Genomic DNA, 22188 nt, shown 5'->3' with positions numbered 1-22188 from the left:
GTGCACTTAAATGCTCTTTTGTTAGTGCGAAAGCGCCGCTATTTTTGGAACCCGTTGCACTTTCGCTGGGAGCTATTTTTGTCTGCGTGTTTGTACGTGTATTTGATGGCGGTTTTTCTTGTATGTTGGCGTCTGTTTTTGGTGGGATTGGCGGGTATTTTCTAACATATAAACCCCTGTCCACGAAACGACGCTCGAACTCCAGCACCGTAGCTCCCAAGGAGCTCACAGTACTCTCTGGCGAGTCCGTCTCCAACTCAGCCAGATCCGCATCCCCCTCTGAGTCGAACATTGGTTCGAAGAGGGAAGCATTTGCGGAGGGGTTCCCTCCCAGGGGCCTGGTCGATATGTAGGTAGCACTATTTTGAGTAACGCACTCACCACCCGCTTCGGCTCTTGCCGAGTTGTCCATAGCATCCATAACATCCATTTTGTTGGTCGTCTGTTTTGGAGCAAGTGCGTCCATTTGGTGGCCTGGTCCAGGTACTCAGTAGCTTGCTTTTCCTTCCTCTTTCCTCCAGTTGGGTTTATTGGCTTCACTATTACAGCGCGATCACAGATGATTATATTGCATTATTTGCAATTATTTGGCACATATTGTTTATTTAGTTCATTTTCCCGGTTTAAACATGTATTTAAAAACATTTAAAGTTCCACATAAAACAACAAAAAACACAAGTCACTTTTTTTTTTCGATGTAATTAGATGCGCGTGCACGCCTACGATGCGCACACTCGCCCGCCAGCTTTGCTACTGGCGGAGTTTATTTCCAGCTTTTCTTATTACCATAACTTCGGCAATTTACATTTAAGCTTAACTAACAACAATAATGTGATTTTAAAATTGGCGGGCTGTTAACATTAACATTAACATTACATTGACATTACATTGACATTACATTAACATTAACATTAAAACATGAAACTAATGGTCTGGCAGCCCTTATGTGTCAATCACAGGATTAACGTACATAAATCAGCAGGTGGTCACAAACAGATAAGTATTGACAATATTTGAACAATTGTTTACATTTTAATCTAATTTAATTATATTTTATTTCTATTTGCAGGTACTGGATCATCGTCGTCGTCTGGAGCAGAGTGTTTGGCACGGTGCGCAACCGTACGGCGCTGGGTGAGCGCGTGTGTAAGGTGCGGCAGGAGACGTGGACAATGCACAGCGCCGTGCAGAGTGGATGGAGCGATCGCCGTGGTCCTCCAGGTGGCCCGGGATTCGGCCAAATTTGTGTGGCGATGGTTGCCAGCAGCCATGAAGTGCAGGAAAACCACCCCTGCGTGGATTCGGATGCGCCATGTGTGTAGCGCAAGCGTGTCCAAATTGGCTTTCATAGCCAACCAGCAGCCGTGATGACTCTCGTCCGCGGAGCCCTTCTGGAGGCCGGATGCCGTGGTGACGCCCATGAGAAAGGATCAGAGGAGCAACTAGGGGTGTCGCCCGGTGTCGCAAGCGTGTTTTCACGCGCTTCAGGTGAGTATTTGTGGTTCTCTGTGGATGGAATGAAGGTGTGCAAATTAAAACCATTTTTACACTCACCAGGAATACCGACAAAGACCAACACAAGAGTATTGGACTAGCTGCGGCCGGATTGCGGCATCCCAGTGAGCGGCGCCTTGCTGCACCAAAGTGCGGAGTGACTGTGGCGGTGTGCGCAATGTGCCGGCCGGCATCATCGTCGTTGTTGTGGTCATCGTCATCTGAGATGGATTGGACATCGGTGATGATTTGGACGTCGTCGTCGTCGTCATCTGAGATGATTTGGACGTCGTCGTCGTCGTCGTCGACCACCCGTTCAAGGCGCCGTCGGACTTGCTCCAGTCCGTGGTCCAGAAGTGCCTCTTGCGGATTGCGTCGATGGCTGTCGTCCAGGGTGCGTGAGCTGCTGCTTGCAGCCCGTGTCTGGCAACGATGATGTGACGTCTGCCGGTTGCTGCTCGCCAGAATTTGCTGTGTCTGCTGCTGAGTCCGCTGCTGCGTCTGCTGCTGCATCTGTTGTTGAGTCTGCTGCTGAGTCCGCTGCTGCGTCTGCTGCTGGGTCCGCTGCTGCGTCTGCTGCTGCATCTGCTGCTGAGTCTGCTGCTGCGTCTGCTGCTGAGTCTGCTGCTGGGTATGCTGCTGCGTCGCTGGATCGGGATCCCCCTCGTAATCTGGCAGGATTATCCTTTGGACAGAAAGTGGCTGGCCAAAGATAAGAGCCACTATTCTTTCTCGGGGAGTTTGGCCGCTGAGGTATCGTTTTCTGAAGCAATTTATCATCAATTCGTTGAACCTTTCGGGGTTCGGATTGATGATATTTTGTTGTTGGATTCTTCTTAATTGCCTGGCGTCTGATTCCTCCTGTCTCTTTCTTTTCAGCTCCTCCTCTTCGATACGGACCAGCGTTGGAAGCGATTCCTCGGAGATGGCCGGATCTGGATGTTGTTGTTGATGGCTGCTCCGATCCTGATTTCGAGGTTGCAGCGGGCGGAAGTGTTGAAGCAGCTGTTGCAGATATCGTGGCCTCTGCAATCGCTGTGTCTCATACGGATGCAGTAATAGTTTCCGAGCCTCCGGATTGACATGGCAAGCCAAGGAGTTGGCGAAGCGCCCACTTGCCGCATGGAACACTTCGTCGATTGTGTCTAGATTGTGAGTCTGTCTTATGGCATCGTTCCTGGTGAACCTTGTCGCCTTCATTGCCCGTCTAATGATTTTATTTTGTAGGCTTTGCACCCGTCGCAGCTGGGAATCGGATGTAAGTGCGCCCCAAACCGGAAGACCATATTGCCAAATGGGCATGATGAGCTGCTTGATGACTATAGCCTTGGTTTCGCTTGGCAGCCGGCTTTTTGGGCCAGGAAGCCAGTCCAGTTTGGCCGCTCTTGATCGGAGTTTTGTGCAGATCCTCGTGATGTGTGAGCTTAGGGTGAGTTTTTTGTCCAATTTTATGCCCAGATATGTGTGTGATTTGTCAAGTGGCACAGCCTGTCCATTTATAGTCGGCGTTTGCCTTAAGTCCGTTGATCTAATTGTCCTCAGTGTGAATATTACATGTCCGGTTTTTTTCGCATTTATGTTAATGCACCACTTCTTGGCCCATATAGAGAAGTGAGTCAGGTATCTTTGGTTATATTTGACTGCCGCATTTGGGATTGCAGATGCGCTCATTATCACCATGTCGTCGGCATACGTGGACAGCAGCATTGATTCCCGTTCTGGATGGAAGCCAGTGCTGTCCGGGATGAGGTGAGGCATTGGCATGTCTGAGGCATAGATTGTGTATAATATTGGTCCAAGAACACTGCCCTGTGGGACTCCAGCTGATATTTTCCCGATTCTTGAAAGTTCCTCGTCTCCGCAGCTCACACGAAAAGTGCGTTCAGCCAGGTAGCTCTCCAGAATGCAGTACAAATTTAAAGGCAGCAGCTTCATCAACTTGTACAGCAGCCCTTCATGCCATACTCGGTCAAAAGCTTCGGAAATGTCCAGAAAAATTGCCGAGCAAACTTGTTTTTTCTCATACGCCTTGAGGATATATTGTAATATGTCACTATTGTAATTATAACACTGGCACGTCTCCGTCAGGGGTGAAGATCTACTCATGGTCATTGTTGGGGGAGATGCCTGAATTAGTGGTTGAAATAAATTTTTTTTGGCTTTAATTTTATTTGTGGACGATTTATTTTTATTACTGGCTTGTGATATATAATTTTCTTTATTTGTTTCATTTTCAGCATCCCGTTTTTTTTTGTTCTCTACATTTATATGTTGCAGGTCTGATGTCATCTCTACTTCGTCTTCAGCAACATGTTTAGGAATGTTTGTTTCAGCTACATTTATATGTAGCGGGTCTGACGTTGGCTCAACATGTTGCTGGCCGTGACGCTGCGTGGGAACAGTTATGGAAAATGGAAAAGTGGCTCTCGACCCGGCTCTCGGAGGGGAGCACCCCTCGAGATCCGAGTTGGACGAGAGTGAGATGCACCCACCTGTTGGTTTCCTATGCGCAACAGTTGGTTTGTCCGAATCGGGGCTGGGCTTCATGTTTGTCTCTTCCATCTCCAGAGAAAAATTTTGTTCTTTTTGCTCAACACCTCTTTGTTTGTTTTTAATTGCTTTTATTTAATTCCTTTAGTGGCCCTTGATTGTAGTATTTTTTTATGTTTTATTTTATTAATTTTTTGCTTTTTTTGATGTATAAACTTGCTCAGAGCACTTAGAGTGACCCTGACGCAATCTTTATTAATGTTCTTATCACTATTAGCAACATTTAACATTATTTATGGAAACTTTTACAATTTTTTTAACATTTAGGTATTTTTTTAACATTACGGTAACATTGATAAAATATACAGAAAAATACTATACAGTTATCGATTACTGGCTTTTGTAAACAAAGTTAAGATTGGCTTGTGTTTTCTTGTTCTTTTTTTTGACTTAGGTATAAAAATTTTGTAACGCCGCTCCTGGACCCCTCATCCGGTGCGAAACGGAGGCATGGACGACAGGGAGACCTCCAAGCATCGGCAACGCAAGCGCGGCATCGCCTCGTCCCTCTTTTCCTGGCCGAATCCAATCGGTGCAACTCTAAGAAGAACGGCGACGCATATGCTTCTTTCTGTGGATGAATATGAAACTCCTGGCTGATTTTAATATTATTTTGTTTTCAGGTTTATGTTTTGTTTGTATTTTATTTGCAGGTTTTGATTGGTTTGTTTGGAAGCTATCGTAGTAAGTGAATTAATTTGTGTTTTGGCTGATTATTAAATGTATTCTATTTGCAGGTTCAATTGGTTTATTTGGAGTTTTGCGTTGTATTTGGTAAGCGAGTCTATTTCTGTTTTGGCTGATTTTGATTGTATTTTATTTGCAGGTTTTGATTGGTTAGTTTGATGGCTATCGTAGTAAGTGAATTGATTTGTGTTTTGACTGATTATTTTTTTAAATTTTGTTTTATTTTCAGGTTTGCTGCAGATTTGGCAAGTGTTCTGAATTGTATTTTGGCTGAATTTAATTTTATTTTATTTGCAGGTTTATATTTTGTAGGTTTGGTGGTAAATTGTCGGCACTAAAGTTAAGTAATTTTTGTTTTTATATTTGTTGGCTTTTATTGAATATGATTATTTTATTTTCAAGTTGATTCCCTGGATGTTGTGTTGGGATGTCTTCTGGTTGCTTGCTTAGTTGCTGACGTTTTAAATTTTGTTTTATTTTCAGGTTTGCTGCAGATTTGGTAAGTGTTCTGAATTGTATTTTGGCTGAATTTAATTTTATTTTATTTGCAGGTTTATATTTTGTAGGTTTGGTGGTAAATTGTCGGCATTCAAGTTAAGTAATTTTTGTTTTTATATTTGTTGGCTTTTATTGAATATAATTATTTTATTTTCAAGTTGATTCCCTGGATGTTGTGTTGGGATGTCTTCTGGTTGCTTGCTTAGTTGCTGACGTTTTAAATTTTGTTTTACTTTCAGGTTTGCTGCAGATTTGGTAAGTGTTTTGAATTGTATTTTGGCTGAATTTAATTTTGTTTTATTTGCAGGTTTATATGTTATAGGTTTGGTGGTAAATTGTCGGCATTCAAGTTAAGTAATTTTTGTTTTTATATTTGTTGGCTTTTATTGAATATAATTATTTTATTTTCAAGTTGATTCACTGGATGTTGCGTTGGGATGTCTTCTGGCTGCTTACTTAGTTGCTGACATACACATGTAAATTTATTATGTACATACAGCTAATTTCGTACACCAATATGTGTTTTATTTATTTAATTGGCAGGTTTTGTCTTCAGCTTTGTAATAATTTGTATGTAATTTTGTGTAGTTTATGTTGTTATATTTGTTGGCTCTTTTTTTTTTTTTTTAGGACTTTGGTTGTTTTATTTTCAGGTTTGCGGCAGATTTGGTAAGTGTTTTAAATTGTATTTTGGCTGAATTTAATTTTATTTTATTTACAGGTTTGGTAATAGAGTGTCAGCAATCAAGTTAGGTAATTTATGTTGTTATATTTGTTGACTTTTAAAGAGTATAGTGTTTTATTTTCAGGTTTAAAGAAAATTGGTGTGAAAAAGAAAAAGTGATTTCAATTGTTTTTACGCCAATTGAAATTTTATTTTATCTGCAGTTTTATTTTTGGCTGGTTTGGTGGTAAGGTGTCACATACAAAGGTAAGTATTTATTGTTATATTTGTTGGCTTTTGATGACTGATATTTGTTTTATTTTCACTGGCTGTTGCGCTTGATGTCTACAACTTGTTTGCGTATTTACTGACATTGATTGTTATGTAAATAGTTATTTTGTATGTATGTATGTATGATAGATTTGGTGGGTAGTTTATTGGCTTTAAATGATTTTTTTTGTGATGATTTTAACTTTATTTATTTACATTTCAGGTGGTAAGGTGTCAGCAATCAAGGACCAGCTTAGAATTTGTAGAGCAAAGTTGGGTGATTCCATGTATGACGTGAGGGGCCTTCGCCACATTTTGGTGCAGCTTTATTCCAATGTAAATGGTTTTTCAAGCGTGTCTCTTGGAAGGGCTGCCGCTCCTGATGTCTACAAATTGTTTGAGTATTTATTTAAATTAATTTGTTATGTAAATAGTTATTTTATATTTTGTTTTGCTTTCAGGTTTTTCTATTTTCAGATTCATGATAAATTTGGTAAGTAGTTTTTGTTGTTATATTTATTGGCTTTTAATGATTTTTTGTAATGATTTTAACTTTATTTATTTACATTTCAGGTGGTAAGGTGTCAATAATCAAGGACCAGCCCAGGATTTGTCGAGCAAAATTGGGTGATTCCATGCATCCTGCTTGACCCTTGTTTCGATGACCATGTATGTTCACATTTGTCATATGAGTTTCTGATTTAATCATTTTATTTTTTATTCCACAGGCATTCCAAAAGGCTACCCTTAACGTATTGGAATTGTTGTTGTTGCTGCTGTTGTTTGTGTGCATGAATAAATTTTTATTGGCTGGATGTCAATGTTGCCTGTGATATTAACATAAGTCATTTTAGTTGTCTTCTTCCATTTGGCTGCTGTTATCTCTGTCTGCCCTGAGAGGCACGGACTTGTCGTTGGAGGGAAGGCTCTGCACTAGACTGCCTAGTTGACTGATGGCAGCCAGGATGTCACTTATGCTGGCTTCGATCTTGTTCAGCCTTTCTTCAAATCGCTTGCTTTCAGGTTCGGCCGGACCCACTGCCATTGTTTTAGAGGACTGTGAGAGTGCAATCTGCTCCTCTCGCAGTCTATTCTGGAATTTCTCCAGATGGCTGGCGGCTGGGTTGGGATTCATGTCCACGGCTATAGGAGCTATCCGTCCTTTCCCTACTTTATCCTTTTTTTGGCTGGTTGTTTGTTTTCTCTTTTCTCTTTTCTCTGTTCTTAATCTTGGTAAGCCTTCTCTTGATTTCGGTACTATGGTGGCTGGGCTTGGGTTGGACATTTCTGCCAGAGAAAGGGTTTGTGAAGCCCCTCACTGGTCCACTTCGGCCCTCGTCACAGCCACTCACATCCCTGCGATGGCTACCTGCTGGAAAGGGGGCCACTCGGAATGTTTGAGGACGTTTGGATATCTGCTCCCATGCGCTGGGCCTCCCTAAAGCTTGCTTTGTGAGTCTATCATCGTTGATCAGTTTGTTCACCTTGAGCCTGCTTCTGGCGGCTTTAAAGGCTGGACAGCCCTTAAAGCAGCTGACATGTTCCCCGTCGCAGTTTGCGCACTTGGCTGGGGTGTGCCTGGGCTTCGTGCATTCGGTTGAGAGGTGGCCTCTGGCACACTTCATGCATTTGGGCTCGTTCCGGCAATAGTTTCTGGTGTGACCATAGGCCTGGCACCTGTGGCATTGCAGAGGATTCCTGGGTGGCAGCTTTTTTTCAAATGCCACTGACTGTCCTCCTAATACATTTATCTTTAGAATTTCGTCATGCGAGCCATCCCTTTTCTGCTCAATCTCTAGATCGAACATGTTTATTGGCCTTCCTGTAGCTACATGCTTCATGTTGGCGCAGAATCTGACGACGAAGGCCCTTTTTTTTAATTCAGCAGAAATCCACTCATTCGTCGTCGAGTAGTGCAGGTGTCTCAGAATATAACGTGCACCACGCTGACCGTTTGGCTGGTGCGTATGCATTAGCAACTTTTGGTCGTGGAGGAGTTGTGTTATTTTCCTATGGGCGTTCATATCAACGCATTGGATTCTGATACCGTTCCCTGGGGTGCTTTTCGTTTTGAAGCTGTCCACACCCGCTGTATAATTTAGTTGTTCTAGTAGGGGAACAATAGCTTTGACACCAGCTATGTGAATAGAAGGCACTCTCTTGCTCGATGGCACTACCTGCCATGGAAGGAGCTCAGGCTGTTCGATATGGTTACTTTCGCTGTCATTGAGATCTTTGCTATGCCTATTCATTGTGTGGAGTGGACAAGGCTGAGCATTTTCGTTTGGCACAGGGACGACGTGTGACACCCCAGTGTCATTACCTTTCTTCTTGGGAGGTGACGTTGATAGCCTGTTTGCCTCAGTGGAGTTGTGCTTTTTTACATTCTTGAACTCGGAGGCAAACTTTTTGGCGGCGATGCTTTGGAATTTTGGGGTGTTAAGGTCAAGATCAAGGTCCATTCTCGGTGTGCCAACGGGGGATTTGTCCTCGTCAGTGCTGTCCATGTCCCTATTCAATCTTTTACCGGGGGTAATAATGGGGGCAGGGATGACTGCCGTGTTGAGGGTCCTAGTCATTGGCATATCCCTGAGCCAATTTTTGACCAAGTCATTGCTATTTTCTAGCTCCGTCAGGGGTGAAGATCTACTCATGGTCATTGTTGGGGGAGATGCCTGAATTAGTAGTTGAAATAAATTTTTTTTGGCTTTAATTTTATTTGTGGACGATTTATTTTTATTACTGGCTTGTGATATATAATTTTCTATATTTGTTTCATTTTCAGCATCCCGTTTGACTTCGGTTTTTTGAATATCTTTATTGAATTTATTCTTATAACTCAGACCGCATAGCTGCGCTGCCGGTTACGCCAACAGCGGAGCGGCTTTATACATATTTGTCTTATCAGCATAATCGAGAGGGCAAGAGCCGTATGTACATATGTGTATATATATATATGCTTCAAGTGGTCAGCGTGGGAATGCTGACTTAGCTTAGCGCATAAGCGGCGATCATATTGCACGCTCACTTGAAGTGGTTTTGTTTGTGTACTGCAACAATGTGTTGCTGATACATTTATTGTTAACCATTGGGTACAGTGTACACTCAATATATGCACATACCACATCTCCCTCCTTTTGAAAAATAACGTAATTAAATGTAGTTATTTTACTTAAATTTATTTTATATATATAAAAAATTTTGTTTTGAGGATTTTTTTGTATTTGTAATGTATTTAATGTTTTTTTTTTTTTTTTTTTTTTTGTGTATACATATCTTTTTGCACATCTTGTATAATTAAATTTTTTTTCTTTTTTTTTTGTATTTTATTTGTTTTATTTTGTGTCTGTTATGAATTAAAAGATTTTAACCTATCTTTGTGAACTGTTTGTTTTTTATTCTTATTTCCGGAAATAACTATATTATCATTATCTTCGATTTTTTCAACTATATAGGGCCCTGTGTATTTAAGATCTAGCTTATGGCCTACTTCGTTTTTTAGTAGAACTTTATCTCCTATTGATAGCGTTATGTTCCTAGTTTTTAAATCATATAATTCCTTATTTTTCTGTTTATTTAACTCGAGCATATTTCTTGCTCTTTTGTATGCTACTTCTAATCTATATCTACTTTCTTTAGCGTAGTCTTCTATGTTATATATAGGTTCTATATTACTTATGCTATCAAAATATTTAGGTAGATTATTAGTCTTACCAAATACTAACTCATATGGACAATAATTATGTGCCATAGAGGGGGTTGTATTGAAACAATAAACAAAATATGGAAGCCATACGTCCCAATCAGTTTTATTTACTGATATATAGGATCGTATGTATTCGTTAAATGTTCTGTGGCTCCTTTCTATTGTTCCAACAGTTTGATGATGGTGTGCAGTTGATGTTATATTTTTTATTTTTAAATATTTGCACAAATCGTTTATAATTGAATTTTTATATTCCGTTCCCATGTCCGAAATGAACGTCTTCATTGGACCGTACTTGAGAATAAATGATTCAAATATTGCCGTTGCAACAGTTGCTGCGCTTTTATTTTCGACAGGTATAGCAACTAGATATTTAGTCAAGTCACATATGAGCGTGACTGCATATTCATTGCCTTTTTCTGACTTGGGTAGTGGACCAATTGTATCCACTATCACTCTGTCAAAAGCCTTCATCGGGGTTTCTGTAATTGTTAAAGGGGTCTTTATATTTGTTGTCGTTTTTGCTTTTTGACATTTCTGACATTTCCGGATGTGCTCTGTTATATCGCGAGTCATACCTTTCCAGTAATAATGTCTTTTGACCTTGGCCAAGGTTTTTGCAATGCCTGTGTGACCTCCTTGTACTGGATCATCATGTAGTGTAGACAATATAGCTTCTTTCTCTTTAACATTTGTTAATGTGGTCACCGGGTTGAGTAGCGCTACTCTCAATGTTTTCAATATTTTATTGCCCATAATTTTGAAATTATCTATTGAAACCTTTTCAAAGATATTTTCCCACGGTGCCATTTTCAATTGGCTGATTTTTAATATACCGGCTTCTTTTTCTAGCCTTGGAAATAGTTGTCCTAAGTCAATATTTCCATTATTAGTATATAAATCTCCAATATCAATTCTTGCTATAATTTTCTGACCATGTTTAAAGAAACATAGCATATCTTTTATATGCAAGGTCACTACTTTACGTACTTCATCATTATTAATGACTTCGTATACGTTGGGCTGAGAAGCTGTTTCGGTAGATTGCTTTGGCATCTCTACTTTGTTGTTTTCTGCGCAGAATTTTTGTCTACTTTGATACCTGGTAGTGACTTTCAGGACTTTATTTTGTATGTCTTTTAGTTCAGATATTGTTATCCGTGACAATGCATCGGCTACAAAATTATCTTTGCCTCTTAGGTACTCTACAGTAAAATTATACTCCTCTAATTCAAGTCTCATACGCGTTAATTTAGAACTGGGGTTTGTCATTGAAAACAAAAATGTTAGTGGTCTATGGTCTGTTTTTACTATGAAATGAGTTCCGTAGACATAGGGTCTAAATTTGGTGATTACCCAATAAATAGCTGTTAACTCTTGTTCCGTCGTACTTTTGTTACTTTCTCCTTTGGTAAATGCTCTCGATGCGTAAGCTATTGGGAGTTGAGTTCCGTTGTGGGCTTGTGTTAGCACTGCACCACAGGCTTGCTTACTAGCATCGGTGATTATACAAAATTCTTTCGTAAAATCTGGATATTGTAACAGAGTAGGCTTTATTAATTGAGCTTTAAGATATTCAAATGCATTTTGACAGTCATTAGTCCATTCAAATGGAACATTCTTTTTATTTAATCTTGTTATATGCTTGTTATAGTAATTACAAAATGCTATAAAACGTCTAGCGCTATCAGAGTCATGTGGGACTGGATAATTTAATATGACGTCAAACTTTTTGTCATCTGGTAAGATTCCCTTATCTGTGCATTTGTGGCCCAAAAATGTGACTTCATGCATGAAAAATGAACATTTTTCAGGATGTAGTTTCAAGTTGTGTTTCCTACACATGTCAAAAACACTAATTAAATTGTTAAGCATGTGTTTTTCGGAACAACCGATTACTATTAAGTCATCCATATAGAGGAATGCTTGTGATGGTTCAAGTCCAGAGAATGCGATAGTCATCATTCTTTGGAATGAATTGGGAGCTATTTTCAAACCAAATGGTAATCGCGTGAAGCGATAAGAGCCGTTGCTCGTTGAAAAGGATGTTATATCTCTAGAGTTTTCGTCTAGCTCAATCTGATGGAATCCTGACATTAAGTCAAGGCAAGAGAAATATTTTGCTCTTCCTAGTTGATCCAAGATATCATCGATCCTAGGAAGTGGAAATTTATCGGATAGTAATTTTTTATTAATTTGGCGATAGTCAACTACTAATCGCCATTTTTTCTTTTTGTTGTCTATGGATTTCTTTGGTACTAGTAAAAGTGGACTGTTGTATTCTGAGGCTGACGGTTCAACTATTCTATCTTTGATTAGTTTATCGACTTGAGCTTGGATTTCGTCTTTTTGACTATGAGGATTTCTATAATTTTTTTATATATACAGGTTCCTTATCTTTTAATCTTAGTTTCTGCTTGTAAAAATTATTGGTTGTTATTGATTCGGTATCAAGTCCGAATATGTCTGCGTAGTTACAACAAAGTTCTTTTAATTGTTTATTAAATAGTTTTGGAAAATTTTTAGATAACTTTGATATAACATCGTTCGTTCTAGTTTCATTATTTATTTCGGATATATCATAATTTGCTAATGGTTCATAATTCAACTTATTTATATTGATCATTTTGTCGGTACTAGTTGTATTAAGTAAACGGACGAATGCATTTGCAGTTGTTACGACTGTGTTTGCTGCATATATACCAGGTTGAATTTCCTGGTTCGGAATAAAAATGCTATCTTCATTTGAAGTTAACTCAATTTTACGGACAACTTCGGATCGTGCTGGTAACACTATTGTATTGTTACCAGAGCTGTGATTTATGGGAACATAAATAGGGTAGTTTAGATTGTCTGGTCTTATTATGAGCAGATCTTTTGAAGGTGTGAAATCTAGTTGACAATTAAATTTTTTAATAAAATCTATTCCTAAAATTCCGTCACACGGTATAGAAAAAGTTGATTCGACAATATGGAAGTTGTGTGGAATTATATATTTAGTTGTTTGTATTTCTAAGGATGTCATTCCTTTAGATTGAATTAATCCTTGATTAATTCCCTGGATATTTATTTTGTTGTTTTTGTTTATGTCATTAAAAGTGTCTGAATTGTCTTTTAACAGAGATATGTCTGCACCAGTATCTATCAAAAATATTAATTTCTTGCCTGTAGCTACGTTTGTGAATGTTACGAATATATTTATACTAAGATTAATCGAATGAACCTTTTTACTGTCTATTGCTGCGTACCTAAGGGCTGTTGTGAGTTTCCCGATTCATTCTGGGCAATTCTCACATTGTTGTTATTGCCACTATTATTGTTATGGCCTCTGTATGAGTTACCGCGGCCTCTATAGTTTCCTCTATATTGGCCTCTACCTCTGTTGTTGCCATAATTATTATTTTGGTAGTTTCCACGGTAGTTTCCGCGGTTATACGCTCGGTTAGTATTATATCTCGGTTGTGCAGCATATAGGACTGTATTTGGGTGTCCTACTGCGTCTGTGCAACTATCGACGAACACAGTTGTAATCTCACTCATTGTATTGAAATTTCGTGATTTCATTACAGACCTAACTTCGTCAATTGTGCTGTTTCCTATGATTGATTTTACAGCAACTTGTAGGCTCAATTCTTCGGCATATTCTTGCGATACACCGTTAATCATATGTGCCGATTGCAAAGCCCTTGTCAACTGTTCAACTTCTTGAATATATTGACTTGCCGTCTTTTGCTTTTGCTGCAGATTGAACAATTTAGCTGATATTGCTTTGGCTGATTCGCCTTTTATACCGCTTGTTAGTTTGTCTATTATGGACACTATTGTTTGTTCAGTGGTGATTAAGTTTCGAATATGGCCTTTGAGTTTAGTTTTTATTAGGTTGACTGCTGTAGTTTCATGTGTTCCCTTAAGTGAATCCACTAAGCTAAGAGCATCAATGAAACTTTGTAGATTCTCAGGCTTTCCACTAAACTCAGGTATGAGTGAAGCGGCTAGCTTAAGAAATTCTAGTTGTGACATGGCCATTTTTAGAGTTTTTACTTCAGTAATAGACTCTGATTCAGAATCAACTAGATTGGTTAGTGTGATTACCGCTGGTATCGTAAGGTCGCCTAGGTCTTCTTCTTTTATATGTGTATCTGAACCGCTTGCGATTTCAGATTCGCCCTCTAAATCTGTGTTTGTGTCTTCCTCGACTAATACTGGAGTATTCAAAATCGAAGGTATAGTTATGTCTAGTGAATATTTTGATTTGATGCTATTTAAATTTGTTTTTAATCTATTCAAAAATCTTGATACATACGACCAATGCTGAGTATTTAACTTTTCTTTATTGTCGTGTATCAGGGAACGAGCTTGGTTAAAACATGCAACTAATATTGTCGCGTGTCTACTTATAGTTTCGTTTGAAATATTCCTATTTTGTGCTAGACACTTGTATGATTTATCAAAATTTTCTTTTATTTTAACTAATGCGGCATTAATATTTTGCCATTCCATTTCATTTTAAAATAATTATTAAAATGTGCAAAAACATTTATAGGTTTTCAATCAAATAATGATATATTTTTATTCATGATTCGTTTTGGACTTTTTCTTTTATTTTTGGCCAATTTTCGTTACCATTATAAATTTGTTTTAAATTTTGTCCAGGTCATCTGCCCGGCTTTGATAGCGTTTCTCTATGCATCTATTATGTAGTTTATACAATTTATATAATAGATGGCCTATGATTATAATGAAAATAATAGCAATAAGTATTGTTATTAACTTTAGGTCGGTGTTATTGACTTCGACTTTGTTTATTACATTCGCTGTCGAATCTACCGATTTTACATCTACTAAACCCATTGTGTAAACAATGGGTATATATGTATATACAAAAACAAATTTCCTTTTTTTTTCTTTTATACTACTGTATAAATTCTTTGTTAATTGTTGAAATTAATTTATAATTTATATATATTTTTTTTCAGTTTTTACATTTCTTTCTGCCTAGTGTTTGTGTGGCTTTACAGGCCTCACTCTAATTGGGCAGATGTTATTCCGCTCAATTTTACAATTTTAGATCTTACAGTTAAGTTGTATGCATCGCAGGCATTTAGAAAAAAAAATTTTGTTTGGCGGTGGGCGCTCTAGGAAGCGCTGTCGGTTCACTGCTCCGGGTCTAGCTTGTTGCGCTAGACGAGGCCGGTGCTGGCTGCACAGGCTGCTACTGCTTCTCTGTTGGGGCACCGGTGCAGGCTGCACAGGTGTACTCGCAATGCGGCGAGTGTAGAGGTCCCTCGCAGTCGTTCGGGCAGGTCTTCCTTTGCTATTTCTGTCGTTTGGGGTGGTGGAGTTACGATTAATATTTTACTGATATTTTGTATTGCAGTGTAGGTGGTTGTGTGCATTGGCTCTTTCATTTTCTTTTCTGCTAGCAACAATTTGATGTGATCGAGCTCTGTGTGTAATTTCACAGATGTGCTCCACGGCAAATTATCGTTGCTATTTAGCAGTTTGAGTAGTGTTGCCCTTCTGGCTCTCAGGCGTTTTACTACGCCGCCTCTTTTGCCACACATACCACTCTACTTACTGCGTTCAGTTCCGCTCCATTTCGTTGTTAATTTTTTTTTTGATGTTACTGCTGCTTCCAGTGGTGCCTGCTGTGGTGCTGCTGTTGTTGTCCGCTCTCGCTCTCGCTCTCCGCTTTTTTTTTTTTTATGATTTATTTGAACATATTTTTGTTTCCGAACATCTACATGTTCGTGACACTTGTCACGGTCGCCATGTAATATGTCACTATTGTAATTATAACACTGGCACGTCTGTGCCGTTTGACTTCGGTTTTTTGAATGTCTTTATTGAATTTATTCTTATAACTCAGACCGCATAGCTGCGCTGCCGGTTACGCCAACAGCGGAGCGGCTTCATACATATTTGTCTTATCAGCATAATCGAGAGGGCAAGAGCCGTATGTACATATGTGTATATATATATGCTTCAAGTGGTCAGCGTGGGAATGCTGACTTAGCTTAGCGCATAAGCGGCGATCATATTGCACGCTCACTTGAAGTGGTTTTGTTTGTGTACTGCAACAATGTGTTGCTGATACATTTATTGTTAACCATTGGGTACAGTGTACACTCAATATATGCACATACTACAATATTGAGTGACTCGAGCCAGCTGCTGCTCAGTGCCATGCTCCCGCCGAAATCCAAATTGGTAATTGGGTACGGCCTTGGCAAAATTCTCCACCTCAAACAGTCTCGCCATCAGCAATTTTTCAAAGATCTTTGAAAGGCCAGATAATAGACTGATTGGCCGGTAGGAACACATGTCTGCTGTGTTTTTGCCCGGCTTTAAAATAATTTTAATCTGGGCATGTTTCCACTGACTTGGAAAGTGGCCCAGTCTGAAAATGGAGTTATATATTAATATTAAATATAATAGCGCTTATTTTGGCAAATTTTTAATCAGTTTGTTATTGATTTTGTCTCCCCCAGGTGATTTGGACTGCTCCAATGCATCCACAATCTGCATCAGCTCAGGCAGTGTGACTGGTCTGAAGGGAATCCTGGTTTCCTAGTCCGGTTGTAGCTGCTTCTGCCCACGCTCTCTGTTGATTGCGGCCCGCTCTTCATCTGAATTGGACAGTATCGGGCTGAATCTCTCCTCCAGGTGAGTAGCAAAGGCATCGGCTGTCTCGGCTGTTGACTTTGTCCACGAGACACTTGCCTTGCCTCCGGTCATAGTTGGCAGCCTCAGTGGCCAGTTTGGCTGCGGCTGTCTTTTGATTGTGCTGGTCAGTTTCCAAAGTTTCTGCATTTGATAGCGGTCTTTGTTGTCAATCCCTGTGAACAGTTTGTTGATGTTTTTGTTTTTCAGGATTGTGAGCCCCTTGTTAAGACGATTTTGCGCCGCCCTGTAGTTTCGTCTGGCTTCGATGGTGCGGGTCGCCAGCCAGATCCTCTTGCACTGCTGTTTGATGGAAAGCAGCTCGCTTGTAGCCTCGTCCAGCTTAAGGTGATGGTGCCGGTGATGTTGCTGTGACCGCTGCTGATGTTGATGCTGACGCTGCTGTGGCCATCTTCGATGTGTGCTTGGGTGCTGCTGTTGATGTTGTGTTGATGCTGCTGCTGCTGCTACCCGTATATTGTTCAAAAACAAGTCAACGACGTCATCAATGTCCTGCGCTATTCTAATCTCGGTGTTGAGATTGATCAACCGTTCCAGCGACTTTTGGAACAGGCTGATATTGGCACGTGCTGGGAGCAGATGTTTCCTGACTGTGGGCGTAGGATGTCTACGTCCACCGCTGCCGATCGTCAACTCCACCCTGAGCAGCAAGTGATCAGAGTCCAAATCCGAGCTTGAACGGATACTCAGGTGAGTGTCGTGGATTCCTTTGTAGATTCCAAAGTCAATCGCTGATGGTCTCTTTTTTTTGTCGTAGGGATAGTGTGTGGCACCACCGGTGGCCAGCAAATTGCAGCCGTTGTTGGTGTGTACAGCCTCCATCAGTGCTTTCCCTCTGGCGCATCCACGGACATTTCCCCACCACATATGCTTCGCGTTCCAGTCACCGCATACAAGAAAGCCGGATGCTGTTTCTTCGACGCAGAGTTCTTCAAAATGTCTTATTAATCCAGTAAAATGGGCAGGCGCCCACTTGAATACAGGCGGACAGTAGATCGGCGCAAAAATAATTCCCTTTTTATTTTCCTTTTCAGTGAAGACGATGACAGGTGCACTCTGGATGAATGGCTTTGAAATTGGCTGCAGTGCAGAGTGGGTGACATCGTCCCGGACCAGGATGGCTACTCCCCCTCTGCGATCGTTTGCCGGATTTTGTGCAGTGTAAGTGTGGAATCCGCTCACAGAGACGGCCCTTGTGCGTGTTTCGATGACCATCATTAATTGTATTTTTTCCCTTTTCAGGAAAACTTCGACCTCGTTCAACTTGTTTGTCACACCACACGCGTTCCAGAAGGCAATTTTAAAAGAGTTGCCGTTCTGGCTGACGCTGTGGGTGGAAATAGTCTGTACTGGATTGACTTTTTGGTTTGACTGGCTATTCGGGACTGGACTAAACATAGAAGGCATCATTGGCGGAGGACAGGACCATGTCCAAAGAGTTTGGTGAACTGCTATTTGTTGTTTTGCTTGTTTTATTTGTATTGATATTTATTCATTTGACTATTGCAGAAAATAGACTATCGATTTTGGCCTCAAGTCTTGAGAGAAATTCTGCATTTTCTTTATGGGCATGGGACTGGAAATTTGCGGGGAGAGTTTTTTGCTGTTCTTGTTGCTGCTGGTGGTGTTGCTGCTGCTGCTCATCCCTCAACTTCTGTTGGAACTTGGCCAAATGATTTTCGGCCGGATTGGCTTGAGCACCTCGGCTATACAAGGGCCTGCGGGTGTTGGGCGTTGCTGCTGCTATTGGAGTTGGTGCTGGTGCTGCTTTGGCCCCTTGTACAACTCTTGCGCGCTGCTGCCGCTGATGCTGCTGCTGCTGTGGCCGCTTCCTTTGTGATGGCTGTTGCTGCTCAACAGTACGGACATATGGCTGCTGCTGTTGCTGTGGTCGGCGATGCTGCTGTTGATGATTGTCCGCTCGTGGCTGTTGCTGCTGCTGCTCCTGCTCAGTAATTCCGCTACGTACTACCCGGCTGTACGACGGCCTACCGCTGCCGCTGATTGTTGCTAGCTGCTGTTGTTGTTGTTGGCGGCCCTGTCGTTGCGTCTGCTGTGACTGCTGCTGATGCTGCTGCTGCTGCGTACGCTGATGTTTGTTGTGTTTCTGTTGTGGGCGTTGCTTCTCGGTTTGCTGCTGTGGCTGCTGGCGTTGCTGTTAATACTGCTGCTCACCGATGAGCCGGTTTGCCCTTAGATGGCTACGAGCCTTTTTGTAGGCGGCACATCCCTTGTCGCAGCTCACGTGCATGCCGCTACAATTGGCGCATTTAGGATCCTCCTGCCTGTGTTTCCTGCATGCTGTTGTGGTGTGATCTCCTGCGCATTTCATGCACTTGAATGGCCGTCTGCAATAATTTTTAGTATGCCCAAACGCCCACGATCGCGTGGCTTGGCTTGTCTCACTATCGAGACGCACTGGTTGGCCAGTTGTTTAACGTCAAGTATTGCCTCATGGCCGCCATCCGCCTTGGGCTGAATTTCAACCTCAAAAATGTTTAGAGGCCTCCCATTAAAACGGTGTTTTAATCCTCGGATAAACCGGGCAGTGTATCCGAGTCGTTCCAGCTCCTCCGTTATCCAGCTGCTGGGCGTAGTGTGGTGTAAATGCCGCACTATTACACGGTAGCCCCTTTCACTGCGCGGCTGGTGTGTGTGCAGTTGAGTGCTATCTTCAGCAAGGGCGTTCTGTATGGCGTTGTATGTTGTCATGTCGTCGCACTGGACTCTGAGTCCACTGTTGGCCATCGATTTCGTCGTGAATTTCCGCACGTTCGGATTTATTGTCAATTTATTGATTAGGGGTACAATTGCAGGCACCAGGGGCAGGAAGATTGTAGGGACCTTGGTGCTGCGTAATGACGGTTGGACGGGCGTTATATTTATATTGATGTCTGGCTGGTGTTGAGGCTGATGGTTTTCCGTCTCCATCTGTTGACTTTCAGACCCCTTACTTTGTGGCTCCCTATGTTGAACCTCACTTGGTGGAACCGGAACCTCACTATTTAGCGGTGAGCATATTTGGCCAACATCTGACTCCATCTGCCGGGTCTCGTGATGCAATCTTTTCGCAAACTGACTCTTGAACATGGGCGTGTCAAGTGCCAGGCAGGCAAAGTGGTCGTCATCTGAATCCGTTTCGATCGCCGCGCATCTTCTTTTGAGCGGCGAGCGAAACGAATTTGTTGTCAGGATATCCTTTGCTATAGGGGTAAGGGGCAGGGGCGAGGGCATTTCATTGGCCAGTAGCGGGGGAACGCTATTAAGCCATTCCTTTACCAGCTGTGTTCTGGTACTAGGCCTTGTCTGAGTATTATGCTCGTCCGCCTGAGTCAGAGTAGGCAGCAAGCATTTTCTGCAGCTGCTAGTATTATTGCTTTCAGCTGTCGTCAAACGTTGTTGCTGTTGCTGGTCATTGTTTTTCTGTATGCCGTTTATGGTTTCGGCATATGTCAATGTGTTTGTTTTTGTTTTGTTATTGGCGTAGGTCAGGGGTTTATTGTTCGTGTTTGTGTTTGAGTATTGGTTCGGCGGGAGAGAGCAAGCATCTCTCTTTTTGTCATAAGTGTGTGAGTGCAAGTTTGGCGGCAAACGCTTTGGGGCTTGATGTGACGCGCCTCCGTTTTGATTGTGCGCCAAGGGTTCGGACGCTGAGAGAGCGCAAGCGTCGCTCTCTCTGATGCTTGTGTGAGTTGTTTGCTTGTTTTTGTTTTCGCTAATGTTTTGGCGCGAAAACATATGGGCATAACATTTGTTCTTGTTTTGTTTATGTGCACTTAAATGCTCTTTTGTTAGTGCGAAAGCGCCGCTATTTTTGGAACCCGTTGCACTTTCGCTGGGAGCTTTTTTTGTCTGCGTGTTTGTACGTGTATTTGATGGCGGTTTTTCTTGTATGTTGGCGTCTGTTTTTGGTGGGATTGGCGGGTATTTTCTAACATATAAACCCCTGTCCACGAAACGACGCTCGAACTCCAGCACCGTAGCTCCCAAGGAGGACTCTGGCGAGTCCGTCTCCAACTCAGCCAGATCCGCATCCCCCTCTGAGTCGAACATTGGTTCGAAGAGGGAAGCATTTGCGGAGGGGTTCCCTCCCAGGGGCCTGGTCGATATGTAGGTAGCACTATTTTGAGTAACGCACTCACCACCCGCTTCGGCTCTTGCCGAGTTGTCCATAGCATCCATAACATCCATTTTGTTGGTCGTCTGTTTTGGAGCAAGTGCGTCCATTTGGTGGCCTGGTCCAGGTACTCAGTAGCTTGCTTTTCCTTCCTCTTTCCTCCAGTTGGGTTTATTGGCTTCACTATTACAGCGCGATCACAGATGATTATATTGCATTATTTGCAATTATTTGGCACATATTGTTTATTTAGTTCATTTTCCCGGTTTAAACATGTATTTAAAAACATTTAAAGTTCCACATAAAACAACAAAAAACACAAGTCACTTTTTTTTTCGATGTAATTAGATGCGCGTGCAAATTAAACAACTGCGGTAGCGGATTGTGTTTTTAAAAAGTTTTTATTTTACTTCGAACTTCACTGATATAGATTTAAGTAGAGGGTCACAAAGGAATTCCGGGCCAAGGGATTGCGCGATCTTAATATTTAGCTAGACTTTGCGGTGTCGCTGCTGGATCAAGACTGATTTGAACTTTCTGATCTTTGCATCGTTGATCCCTTTCGGGAATCGTTTTTCTATAAACATTTCAATTGATTTCGCCATCCCGAGTATTGGATTTCGTCAACCAAAGAGAGAACTGTAAAAGGCCTAAAGTGCAGGATCTGCAGAAAGCCGGGAGTGAGATTGTTTATGAGAAGCCGGGTGTGGGCAAACATTGGTTTTCCATTTAGGCGAGTGTCAAAGATTGGGATTGCGGCGGGGGCGCTTGAGATTGTACATCTTAGAAATCAATTAGGCGGAGGCCCAAGATTGAAATTGTTTTCGTTTTGGAAAACCAAAGATTGTTTACAACTCGTATAAGAGCTCAATGGAATTGGGTACGTTAACTCCCCCCATTCTTAAATGTTTCGTCCCGATACATTTTGAAGTTCTGATAGAGCTCTAATTTCTTCTGACAGTATTTGAATGTTGCTTTCCACTATTTCTTCTGACGGTATTCTTATTGATTTAATAAGTACAAATTTGGTTAATTTATAGCCGAAGTAAAATAACATTAACAATATCAAAATGATTAAAAATAATGTTGTTAATGGTAAGGCCGTATTACCTAATGTTATAAGGGGATTTAAAATATTAACATTATCAAAAGAAAATTGCTTATCATTTGATTGTATATAATCAACTAATTCAAAATCGCTATATCTATGATGCGATATATATCTTAGAATTTTACCCTTATCATTTATGTGGGTTATATTATTTATTACAATTGTGTTGTTGAATATAAGGAGATAGGATCCTAACAAAGTAGTATTGTCTACGATATTTTTGCCTGAAACTAATATGGCACCATCCTGAATGATGTCTATTTCTTTGTTTTTTTCCCTTTTTTTAGTGCAGTTGGCTTTAAAGCCATTAAGTAAATTGGTGGCTTTAAAGCCATTAAGTAAATTGGTGAAACAGGTATTCTTTAAATTTATTTGTGCGTAATTGTTAAAAGTTTCACTTTTAAAAT

At 41.1% G+C, this 22188-nt stretch overlaps 2 long non-coding RNA genes across 2 annotated transcripts; both read left to right on the top strand.

Moving 5' to 3' along the window:
* The first annotated feature begins 16472 nt into the window (after positions 1 to 16472).
* LOC113566806 lies at positions 16473 to 17437 on the top strand. The gene is made up of 3 exons (XR_003409235.1): positions 16473 to 16535; positions 16743 to 17243; positions 17311 to 17437. It is a non-coding gene; the product is annotated as an uncharacterized LOC113566806 (long non-coding RNA).
* Positions 17438 to 17942: 505 nt separating this feature from the next.
* On the top strand, positions 17943 to 18102 carry LOC113566804. Its single transcript, XR_003409234.1, has 2 exons — positions 17943 to 17996; positions 18063 to 18102. It is a non-coding gene; the product is annotated as an uncharacterized LOC113566804 (long non-coding RNA).
* Positions 18103 to 22188: the final 4086 nt, after the last annotated feature.

This window comes from Drosophila persimilis, unplaced genomic scaffold (assembly GCF_003286085.1).
Source record: "Drosophila persimilis strain 14011-0111.01,24,50 unplaced genomic scaffold, DperRS2 tig00000985-arrow-arrow-pilon, whole genome shotgun sequence".
Taxonomy (NCBI): domain Eukaryota; kingdom Metazoa; phylum Arthropoda; class Insecta; order Diptera; family Drosophilidae; genus Drosophila; species Drosophila persimilis.
This window is presented reverse-complemented; position numbering and strand designations above follow the sequence as displayed.